Source organism: Benincasa hispida, chromosome 10 (genome assembly GCF_027475165.1).
Source record: "Benincasa hispida cultivar pf3 chromosome 10, pf3_genome.v1.1, whole genome shotgun sequence".
NCBI classification, from domain to species: Eukaryota; Viridiplantae; Streptophyta; class Magnoliopsida; order Cucurbitales; family Cucurbitaceae; genus Benincasa; species Benincasa hispida.
The window spans coordinates 26,443,231-26,454,781 of record NC_143487.1 but is presented as its reverse complement, the minus strand read 5'-3'; the positions used below and the strand labels follow the sequence as shown (position 1 = coordinate 26,454,781).

Sequence of the window (11,551 nt, the reverse complement as noted above, 5' to 3'; positions counted from 1 at the left end):
TGATTGTTTGATTAGACGTTGGAAGTTTAACAGTCATCTTAGCATAGTCCCTAGACTTAATGTGCACTACGACAAAAATAGTGTTTCTTGACTTTTTTAAATGTCAAGAATGACTTTTCTTGACATTTTTAAAAACGTCAAGGAAGCTAGTGTCAAGAATGTCGATTTTCTTGGCGTTTTAAAAATGTTAAGAAAAGTGACACTTGACATTTAAAAAACGTCAAGAAACACAAACACTTGACATGTTTGAAATGTCAAGCATATAGGCATTCTTGACAAGGAAAAAACGTGAAGAAATTTTATGAACTTGACATTTAAAAAATGTCAAGAAACACAGACACTTGACATTTTTTTTTTAAATGTCAAGAATATGGGCATTCTTGGAAAAAATGTCAAGAAATTTTGTGAACATTGAATCATTGTATAGTTAGATTTATATCATAAAACTAAATGAAAAAATAAAACCAAAATCATTGAAAAAACTTACTCTCAATATGGTTGCACATCAATTGTATTTTTCCAAAACATACCGATGAGCTTGATATAAACATTCTTGTTCAGGTTTGAAAGAAACTCCTTTGGACAATGGTCTACCAATATTTGTATTTTCTAAATAGTCTTGTGAATTATGAGTGCCAACCCCAATAGAATCTACTAAATATAGGAAATCAAAAGAAAATTCAATGGCTTCTTCTACTATATAACTTTCAATAATACAACCTTCTGGACGATATCTATTTCTCACGGAGTTTTTAATGACTTTCATGAATCTTTCAAAGGGATACATCTATCGTAGATATAAGGCCCACAAAGTTTAACTTCCTTAACTATGCGTACTATGAGATGCACCATAATTGTGAAAAACGAAGGAGGAAAATAATTTTACAATAAACATAATATAAGCACAATATCTTCTTCCAACTTTTCTAATTGCTGCACATCTAGGACCTTGTTGCATACCGAATTGAAAAATATACACAATCGAGTTATGGCATATCAAACATATTTTGGTAGCATTGATCTTATCGCAATAGGAAATAATTGTTGTAAGATCACATGGCAATCGTGAGATTTTAAACTATTAAGCTTTAAATTTGTCATCGACACAAGGTTTTTAACATTCGAAGAGTAACCTTAGGGAACCGTTATTCCTGACAATGTCTTTAAAACACAACGTTTTTCATCCTTTGTAAGAGTATAACATGCGGGAGGAATGAAGATTGTTTTGTCACCGCTAAAAGGTGCAAGCTCTGGTCGAATTTTTAAATGAACTAAATCATGTCTTGCATTTAATCCATCCTTAATTCTCCATGGAATATCAAGAAGGGTACCTAAGATATTCATGGAAACATTTTTTTCAATGTGCATCACATCTAAACAATGCCTGATATGAAGATCTTTCCAGTATGGCAGCTAAAAAAAAAAAAAAAGAAGACAACCTGTTCCAACAAATCTTTGAACTTCCTTTCGTGGTTTGTTTTTTATTGTTCTTCTTTCCTTTAGGAAATTAAAGATCTTTGATTGTTAAATATATAGCCTCCCCAGATAGTTGTTCTAGAATTGTATCAAGTTTCTTTTGACCGTTAAATGACCTTTTTTGGTGCCGGTGCAGATGATTTCGTGCTAGAAATCTTTGATGTCCATGGTATGCCATTTTTCCCCATATTTCAATCTTATAGAAGATGTATTATCTCCACAAATTGGTCACACCTTCTACTCTTTCACACAACATCCACTTAGGTTACCATATGCAGGAAATCGTTGATTGTCCACAACAAAACTGACCGTAAGTTGAATAGTTCTTCTGGATAAACATCAAAACATTTAACACCACTTTCCCATAAAGGTTTTAAATCTTCAATTAGTGGTGCTAAGTATGTGCCAATTGTAGGATTGTATCAACAGTAGCGGAAGCACAATGATCATCTAAGCACTCAAATTCACTAATTTTGGCAAACTATAAAGCATGCTTTTGCAGGAAAAAATGAGTTTCAAGAAATACCTCTTGTAGAACTTCTTCAAAGCTCCTTCATCAGCTACCATCTTCTCTAAATCTTGTTGTAGAGCACCTCAAGATCTTCCTCACTATTCTCTTGGTGCTCTAGATTAAGTTGTGGGACTCAAAACAAGATTGAATCAAGGGTAGAAAAAGAAATGCTCATTGTAGAAAATCAGCTGAAGAACTCTTTCTTCAAACTAATTTTTCTCTCAAAATCTCTATAGATTACATGCCCGATTTTCACTCCAATCTCTTCATTATATTGCAAATCAACATGCAAAGAGAAGAGTTGCATGAGTTGCAGCTCATGCTTGGAGAAGACAAGGCAAAGATAATGCAACTTGAGTGAGCTACTTGGTGATGGATAATGGAAAAACCTATTTTTCCATTTTATGTGTTTTGTTTGTTTTTCCTTTTTCAATTTTATCTCAAAAATAAAAATATGATTTTATTAAATCTATTTTGATTTTATTAAATCTATTTTGATTTTAAAATGGAAAAATCAATTAATTTCATAAATTAATTATTAAATAAAACTTAATTAATTTAATATCAAATATTAAATTAATTTTAACACATATCCATCTTTATATATTTAAATCATATTTAAATATATAAATTCTCCAATTCCATTTAATTATAAAATTAAACATATAACTATATCTCACATAATTACTAATTCTCTTAATTCTAATTTGAACGTTTCAAATTAACTTATCACGTTATTTTAGAGCTAGTCCGTTACGAGCTATTAAGGGGACCTCACGGACCTACAGATCATGGACTCCAATGATCCGAGATTAATTGGCTAAACTCATAGACCAAATTAATTCCCATTCATTAATTAATGGGTCACTCCACTAAAGCCCATAGTTGCACTCCCCTCACTGTAGATATATTATGTCCACATGATTTAACCATAATCAGCAAGTCGACCCTTCACAGGTTATTCGTTAGATTACATCTTATTCTTCAAGTCTCTACTGATTCTCTAATGAAAAACTGGTTTGTGATCCAATCACCAAACCAAACTCTCTCAGCCCAGTGAGAGGGTGGGGCCCCTTGTTCAAGACCTGGATTCAGTATTTGAGAGAACAACCTTTCTCCTATCCCTAAATCGGGTAGGCGTGAACTCTGTCTTCCACCATATGTTCCCAGCTATCTATCCGGTCTTACCCTTGAAATGGGAGTCTTATTGAGCCACCCCTGTTGAGCCAACCCTCAACTATGCAAATCTAAGGGCAATCTCGAATAAACAGGAGTTCATGTTAGCTCAGGATTAAGATCAAGTTACCTAGGTCATCTAGGTGAAATAGTCAGTCTTAAACAGTAAACAATGTTATAAAGTAAGAGTGACTTATTTCTTGGTCCTGATCTTATGCAAACTCATTGCATAGAATGCCCCCACACCTCATGTCATAACATGTACGAATTAGGATCACATCGTATGTAGCACTTTACAACTCTTCGTAACAACTACAGAGTAGGCCGCATCCAATGGTGTTACCAGAAGAAGGTACCCAACCTCATTCATGTATCATAGATCATTTTGACTATTTACTTGAACCCGATTTACTCTTATGTCTCCACATAAAGTTCAAGTACTCATACTATAGTCATGGGTCTTAGTTTATTGGATTTAGACTTTCATACAATTTATGAGATCAATAACAAGTATATTGACAATAGAAGATGTTTATTATTTTACAAACTGCGAGTTTTTAGGACATAAAACCCAACAATACTCCCACTTAGACTAAAACTCCAGTGGATCAATATATACAAATATATACAATGTTGAGTTTACATGGAGAGAATAAAATGTACAAATACAATAAACTAGAGCATTACCATACCCATCAATTCTCCCACTTGCCCTAGTGATACAAAACTCATAGACCTAGTCCTTCTAGGTGACTCTCAAACACTTTAGCCGAGAGGGCCTTCGTAAATGGATTAGCTAAATTGTCTTGGGAAGAAATCTAGGTCACGATAACGTCTACTAAAAGAGCGTTGCAACGATGTTGAAGAGCACATAATTTTTCCATCAAAACCTGTAGCGTGGCAACACTATTGAGAGCGTTGCAACGCTGAGTGCGTGAAGCGCGCACGTTTTTCATTTTTTCATCAAAATACTCCTTTTAAGCAAGGGATGGTTTGGTCATTTTTACTTCTTTGAAGCTCGGATGCTGAAATCACCTTCAAATTGCCTCAAATTAACCTCATTTCTCATCAAATGGTTAATTATACCTTTTGATTCCTCGACAGCTACAAAATAAGACAATTAACTCATAAAATCCATTAATAAACCTAAATTAAGCAAGGAAATATAGCTCTTTTTTAGAGCTATCAAAATTCACCCACAAAAATCAATTTTGATTACCTTAAATAAAAAAACAAAGACAATTAAATGGCTCTTATTCTAATTGAATGGATCGAATCCTAATTGATAGCTCTAAAAAAGAGCTATAATTTCTAGCTTAATTTAGGCATGAAAATAGTTTTTAATGTTTAATTATCCTATTCTATAGGTAAATTCATAACGTAAGGCAAGGAAACCAATTAGAAGAAAAACGAGCAAAAAATGAGCTAATTTGGAGGTTTGATGCACTAATCTGCCATCGATTGGAGCGCCGCAGCCCTAGTACAATGCTTCCATGCAACACTATAAGGTAGAAAGTGTGGATGCAGAGTAGCATTGCATTGCTACCAGTTTTGACGAAAAAAGTGTTGAAATCTGCACACACCTCAAATTTACACTAGAGTTGTAACGTTGTCTCAACCCTAACCCAACGTTTAAGGGTCACTGTCAACAAGAAAGTTGCAATGCTCTCAAGAGAGAGGGAATGTCAATTTTGATGCCTTAACCCTACATCTGATTTCCATATATACTTCTCTTCAATTTAGGTCAATGGGAGAGGGGATGCCGATTTTAATGGAGGTCGAGGAGAGACCTAGTTTTCTTCCTTTCCTTTTATCTTTCCAACATCTTTAGGCTAGATTTTGAATTTATTTTGGATTGTAAACAATGAATTGGTTAGACCTCTTCGATTTGTCTATGAATTTTTTTAAGTAACTTTTATATTTAGTTTTTGGCGTGGTAGTTCTTCGCTAATCTCTTTAGACTTCTATTTTCTTGAATGAATTGCATGCAGAATTTATGTCTTCTTCGAATCCATGATAGTTTTTATAAGCATGTTTTTTAGGTTGACTTTTCACGCATGATCATGCATAGCTAATCAATTTTTAGTTACATCATGTTTTTGCCTGAATGTCTAGCTAAAATCGATCAAGTTAGAAATAGATAATTGTGCATTTAATGACTATTCCTATGATGCATGAATTGCTAGGTTCGAAGACAAACTATGGTTAATGAATTAGGCTATCAAGTTTATTAATCGACCCAATATTATCCTTGTTCGTAATGCACATATTTTTAATTATATATGGACGTTATCAAACCCAATAGAATTTAGAAGCATGTAGATTAGTTGGGGTTTGGCCTTTCTGACCTTAATTACTTAGGATGCTCCCTAGGTTCGATCCTTGCTAGTTGTCCGCCTTTGTAGAGGCTAGTTAGGTCGCATCGAGCAAGTTATTGTGCACACATGAATCAGTTGTATGTTTATATTACAGAAGTCGGTGATAAAAATTGCATTGAATGGCTCTAGAAACTAGATTAATCGATCCTAGTTTACATTTATCCCTTGCATTTTAATTTCTTGCATGTTTTCATTTCATCCAAAACCAAAACCCCTCGTTTTTACTGCTTTCCACAATCAAATTGTCAAATTTAGCTTAGGAGAGATGTAATTCTTGGCCTCTCTATAGTTCAACTCTGTACTTGCCACTTATGTAGTATAATTGTGTGGTCAAGTTTACCATCGCTCGTAAACCCGCGCCTACACAAAAAATTGCATTGAATGGCTCTAGAAATTAGCTTAATTTAGGCTCATTAATAGCTTTTTAATGTTTAATTATCCTACTTTGTAGATAAATTCATCTCGAAAGGCAAGGAACCCAATTAGAAGAAAAGTGAACCAAAATGAGCTAATTTGGAGGTTGGATGCACCAAATAGGTAAAAAACCTAAAAATTACAAATCTGCCATCGATTGGAGCGTCCCAACCCTATTGCAATGCTCATGTGCAATGTTGTAAGGCAGAATGTGTGTATGCAGGACAACATTGCAATGCTCATGAGTTTTGATGAAAAAGTGTTGAAATTTGCGTGCACCTCAAATTTTCACTAGAGTTGCAATGCTGCCTCACCCTACTCCAATGCTTAGGGCTGCTGTCGATAAGAGAGCGTGTTGCAACATTACACTTGACTTCCATTTATACTTCCCTTCAATTTAGGTCAATTGGTGGTGGTGGGGGTTGTTGATGGAGGCTGAGGAGAGGCCTAGTTTTCTTCCTTTCTTTAGGGTAGATTTTGAATTTATTTTTTATTGTAAACAATGAATTGGTTTGACCTCTTCGATTTGTCTATGGATTGTTTGATGTAACTTTTATATCTAGTTTTTGGAGTGTTAATTCTTGGCTAATCTCTTGAGAATTTTATTTTCTTAAATGAATTACATGCTGAATTTGTGTCTTCTATGAATCCATGATAATTTTTATAAGCATGTTTGTGAGGTTGACTGTTCTTGCATGATCATGCATAACTAATAGACTTTTAGTTACGTCACATTCTTGGCTAAATGTCTAGCTAAATTAATCCTTTCTGGAGAATTAGATGGTCTTCCCCAATAAGCCTTTTATTTAGTACGTAACATCGATGAAGCTACTGTGAAGGCTACGAACTTAGAAACGGGTAGAAAATTGAAGAAAGGACCTTAAATCTTAGTGTTTTGACTCTGAATTGAATTATTTAGGATTCAGAAGTAAAAGAAATCATTTTAGTTACGAATAGTGGCCAAATTGGTGTAAACTAGATCACACACCTATTGCCACAGTTGTAGATTTAGGTATTGAAAATACGCCTTACTCCTAATGACGGATGGTTAACAATGGCTCTGATTGGTGGTTTTGCTAGAATAGGCAATAATGAGGCCACTATTTTAGTAAATGATGCGAAAAATGCTAGTCACATTGATCCACAAGAAGCTCAACAAACTCTAGAAATAGCAGAAGCTAACTTGAGGAAAGCTCAGGGCAAGAGACAAACAATCATGGCAAATTTAGCTCTCAGACGAGCTAGGACACAAGTAAAGGCTATCAATGGAATACCTAGTTAATGCGTCTAAATAATCAAATGAAATGAAATTTTCATGGAAAAAAGAATTACAATTAAAAAATGAAATAAATATAGATAAATATAGAGTGGGATGGAAAAGATAGACAATCACTAGAACAAAGATGAGTAAAAAAACTTTTTAGATACCATAGAAGCAGTGGTATCTAATAAGTTCTACCTACTATTGGGTCTGAACCAATGACTCCCTCCATATGAAAGCAATACTCTAACCACTGAGTTAAGTAGGTCATTTATCATCACAAAGAAAAACAAATGGGCCCTATTACATCACATCGATAGATTATAAATCTAATATTATTGATAAGCAATACAAATGAAACAAATCAACAAAATAGATCATAGAATATTCCTCTTGATAAGAAATTATCTATATGATAAGATATGCATCACAAACACAGGGGCTATAGCTTAGTTGGTAGAGCACCTCGTTTACACGTGCGGCAATATTTTTCAGAGAACTACATCATGTAATAAAAGATGTTGAACTTATTGAATAATTGATGTCTTACTCTATTACTTTTAGGGTACAAAACAAGAGAACAGTAGCCTGACAAACAATTCAGTCTGAATCGAGTGCCCATTTTAGGCACTAGAAAAGAACCATCATTGATTTGAGATATTGATAAGATGAATACCCAATCTATTCAATGCTAGGCATAATGAGTATCAGGACCTCAAAAAAATTATCTTTCATTTTATCTTATGAACTACTTTAACGTGTATGAAGTTTCATATTTTATTCTTTAAACAGAAGCAAGACGATGGAAATTTCATTTAACTTAAGTTGATCTAGGTCAAAAGCATACCTATGCCAAGATAACCCTTCTTTGAACCACTTTGGTAATGCTCCGAGATTCGAATCAAAAGAATGAATCAAAGCACATGGAACCATCTCCCTTTCTTTCTGTCAAGAAAAAAAATAAGGAGACTAACTTACTTATATTTATACCAATTAATGAAAGAGCCCAATGCAAAAAATTGCATGTTGGATCTTTGAAACAGTTCAAATCATTTTGATAATGCTAAATTTGATTTGTTTTATCGAGAAGGTCTACGATTCGATTTATAAATAGCATTGATAGAAAACTCTTAATCAATCGAGTAATATGATGAATACGTTGGTTGAATATTTGGTTAAAGCATGAAGTAAATTGAAAATAAAAATCATAGTAAAAAGACATACTATTGGGCCATTTGTCCTATATGTGAAAATCCAAATCGGACAGATCTTGACTCAGGGTAGAGCATAAACCTAAAATAATTGAAGATGGTTTTCGGCCTTTCCTAAGTAGCTTAGGTGGAAGACGAAGAAGGTCCCCTTCCGTAGGGACCAGAGCCATCAATGAGATACCACTCTAGAAGAGCTAGAATTATATCCTTGTGTTAGACAGCTTCTAGGGGGCGTGGGCCTCCCAAAAGATAATAGAGGCGTGCAAAGGTTTCCTCAGGCTAGATGGAGATTGGCCCTTAAGTGGAAAGGCAAAAGGGAGCTTGACTGCAAGACCCACCCATCGAGTAGGGACGAAAATTAACCTTAATGATCGACAGTGCCGAGTGGATAAAATTTACTCTAGGGATAACAGGCTAATCTTCCCCCAATAGCTCACACCGACAGGAAGGTTTGGCACCTCGATGTCGACTCTTTGCCATCTAGGGGTATAGTATGTTCCAAGGGTTAAGTTGTTCGCCCATTAAAACGGTATGTGAGCTGGGTTCAAAACATCGTGAGACAGTTCGGTCCATATCCTATGTGGCCGTTAGAGCATTGAGAGGACCTTTCCCTAGTACTAGAGGGCCAGGAAGGATGCACCTCTGATGTACCAATATATTGTCACTCTAGTTTTAGATTTATTTATTATATAAATAAACTAATAATTTGATTATGTTTTACTTGAAAATAAGATATTAGTAGAAAGGATATTCAAATTCAAAATATTAAGATATTTATGATATTTTAAATATATTAGTAGAAATATAATCTATTTTTCACTTTTCACTATTTTATTCAAAAATGTCTTAATTGTATTTACATTTCATTTTAATATTGATATATATTTCTAGAAATATTATCTACTTTCTTTAATATATTTATATATATTTATGTTTATTATTTTATAGAAATTATATATATTCTACCTAATAAAACCTAATAAATGAAAACAATGAATTTATTTTATGTTTCAATTATAACATTTTAAAGTTCTAATTACTAGACCAACCTAGCTACTTATAGGCAAATCTCTTGGCTATCTCTGTACCCCTACCTCTTTTATCACTTAGCGGTCATTTAGGGGCCTTAGATGGTGATCCGGGCTATTTCCCTCTAGACGATGAATCTTAGCCCCCATCGTCTCATTGGCTGACCTTGACCCTTGCTATTTTGAGATCATATCTAATATTTAGAGTTTGCCTCGATTTGGTATCGCTCTTGCAGCCCGCACTGAAATAGTGCTTTACCCCTATATGTCCAGTCAACTATTGTGCCTCAACGCATTTCGGGGAGAACTCAATGCATTTCAGGGAGAACAAGATAACTTTGGGTTCGAGTGGCATTTCACCCCTAAGTATAACTCATCCGCTGATTCTTCAACATCAGTCATTTCGTACCTCCACTTAGTTTCACCCAAGCTTCATCCTAAGCATGGATAGATCACCAAGGTTTGAGTCCATAAGCAATGACAATTTCTCCATGAAGACTCACTTTCACTACAGCTCCGATGAGTTCCCTTAACCAAACCACTGCCTATGAGTCACCGACTCATTCTTCAATAGGCATGGGGTTAGAGTTCTAGTCTCCTCCCATTGCTTGGAAGCTTACGGTTTCAAGTTCTATTTCATTCCCCCGTGGGGGTTCTTTTAACCCTTCCTTCACGGTACTACTTCACTAATGGTCACCAGGAATATTTAGCCTTGCAAAGCGGTCCTTGCTGATTCATACAGGAATCGCTTAGCCCGAATAACCAGCTAAGGCCCTTAAATGACTGCCTACATCACCATTCAGTATTTCTTGTCCCACTATTGACCAAACCATATGGGCACTAGGGACAATGTGAGTAGGATCGCCTAGTCATGCTTCATAATTGGAAATACGAGAGTTGGCCAAAATGGGCACTAAACACTTTTTGAGAGATCTCCTTCAAATCACTAGTATGATTATCGAAATCGTGAGCATGAAGGTTCCAGATCCAAGTGGTAGTATCAAGACCCTTAACTATTGTTCTCGAGAAATGATCCACTCTGGCCCATTCCTCGAAAAAAATTTTTATGGGATCCCTATCTACAAAAATTTTGACTTCTGGTTTTGGCGAAAAAATAATCATTGAGTCCTCCTTTTTCCGAACAACACATAGAAAAAGACCTGCCAACAGTTTATACAGTGGAGTGACCCAGTAGTTAACGAATGTTAGTTAATTTGGGTTAAAGAGTTTTATCGATTAATCTCGGATCGTTGGAGCTCATGATTTGTAGATTCATTAAGTCCCTCTATTAGCTTACAAATGAATTAAATCTTAGAATAGAGTGATGAGTAAATTTGAAGTGTTCAAATTCAAATTGAGGAAATCAGTAATTATATACAATATAATTACACGTTTAATTGATGAATTAAACAAAATTGGAGAATTAGATAATATTCAAATATGATTTAAATATTAAAATTATATGAACGTGGATTCATGTTTGTGGAATTGGTTGCGTAAATAATTTAATATTAGATACTAAATTATATTAATTGATTAAATTGTTTAATTATTAATTATATTTTATTTAAATTGAAATTTTGAGTTTTATGAAAATCAAATTTTGTTGTCAACTTTGGAAATTTAAATTTAAATTTGATTTTAAATAAAATTTATTTTTAAATTTGAAAATTGGAAAAATCAATTAAGTGGATTAATCCCACACTTACACTCACATTCCACCCAATTTCTCAACTATGTGGTATCAAGGTATTGTTCAATTGAAATTTCATGAAGGACTTGATTAGAACAAGAGTTCTTCAACTAAGGTTATAGGGAGAGGCAGTGCAATTTTCGGCTGAAAAATCAATTGAAGAAGGGTACTTCAATTTCTGCAGAAAATTAACTCTCCTCACCAAAAATTCCCTTGAGTTCAACTCATTTTAGGTTTCACCACCTAATCTAAAGTCCAAGAGAATAGTAGCAAAGATCAAATGGTGGTCTACATCCTTTTGGAGTGAAGAATCAAGAAAAATTTTATAATTGAAGAGTTCTACAAAGGTATATTAAAAACCCTCTTTTTTATTCTATGAACATGCTTCTTATTGCTAAAATTG

General features: G+C 34.2%; 1 pseudogene; it reads right to left on the bottom strand.

Annotated features, from left to right (window-relative positions):
- Positions 1-505: 505 nt before the first annotated feature.
- Positions 506-1,654, bottom strand: LOC150033226 (uncharacterized; annotated as a pseudogene).
- Between the last annotated feature and the right edge of the window lie 9,897 nt (positions 1,655-11,551).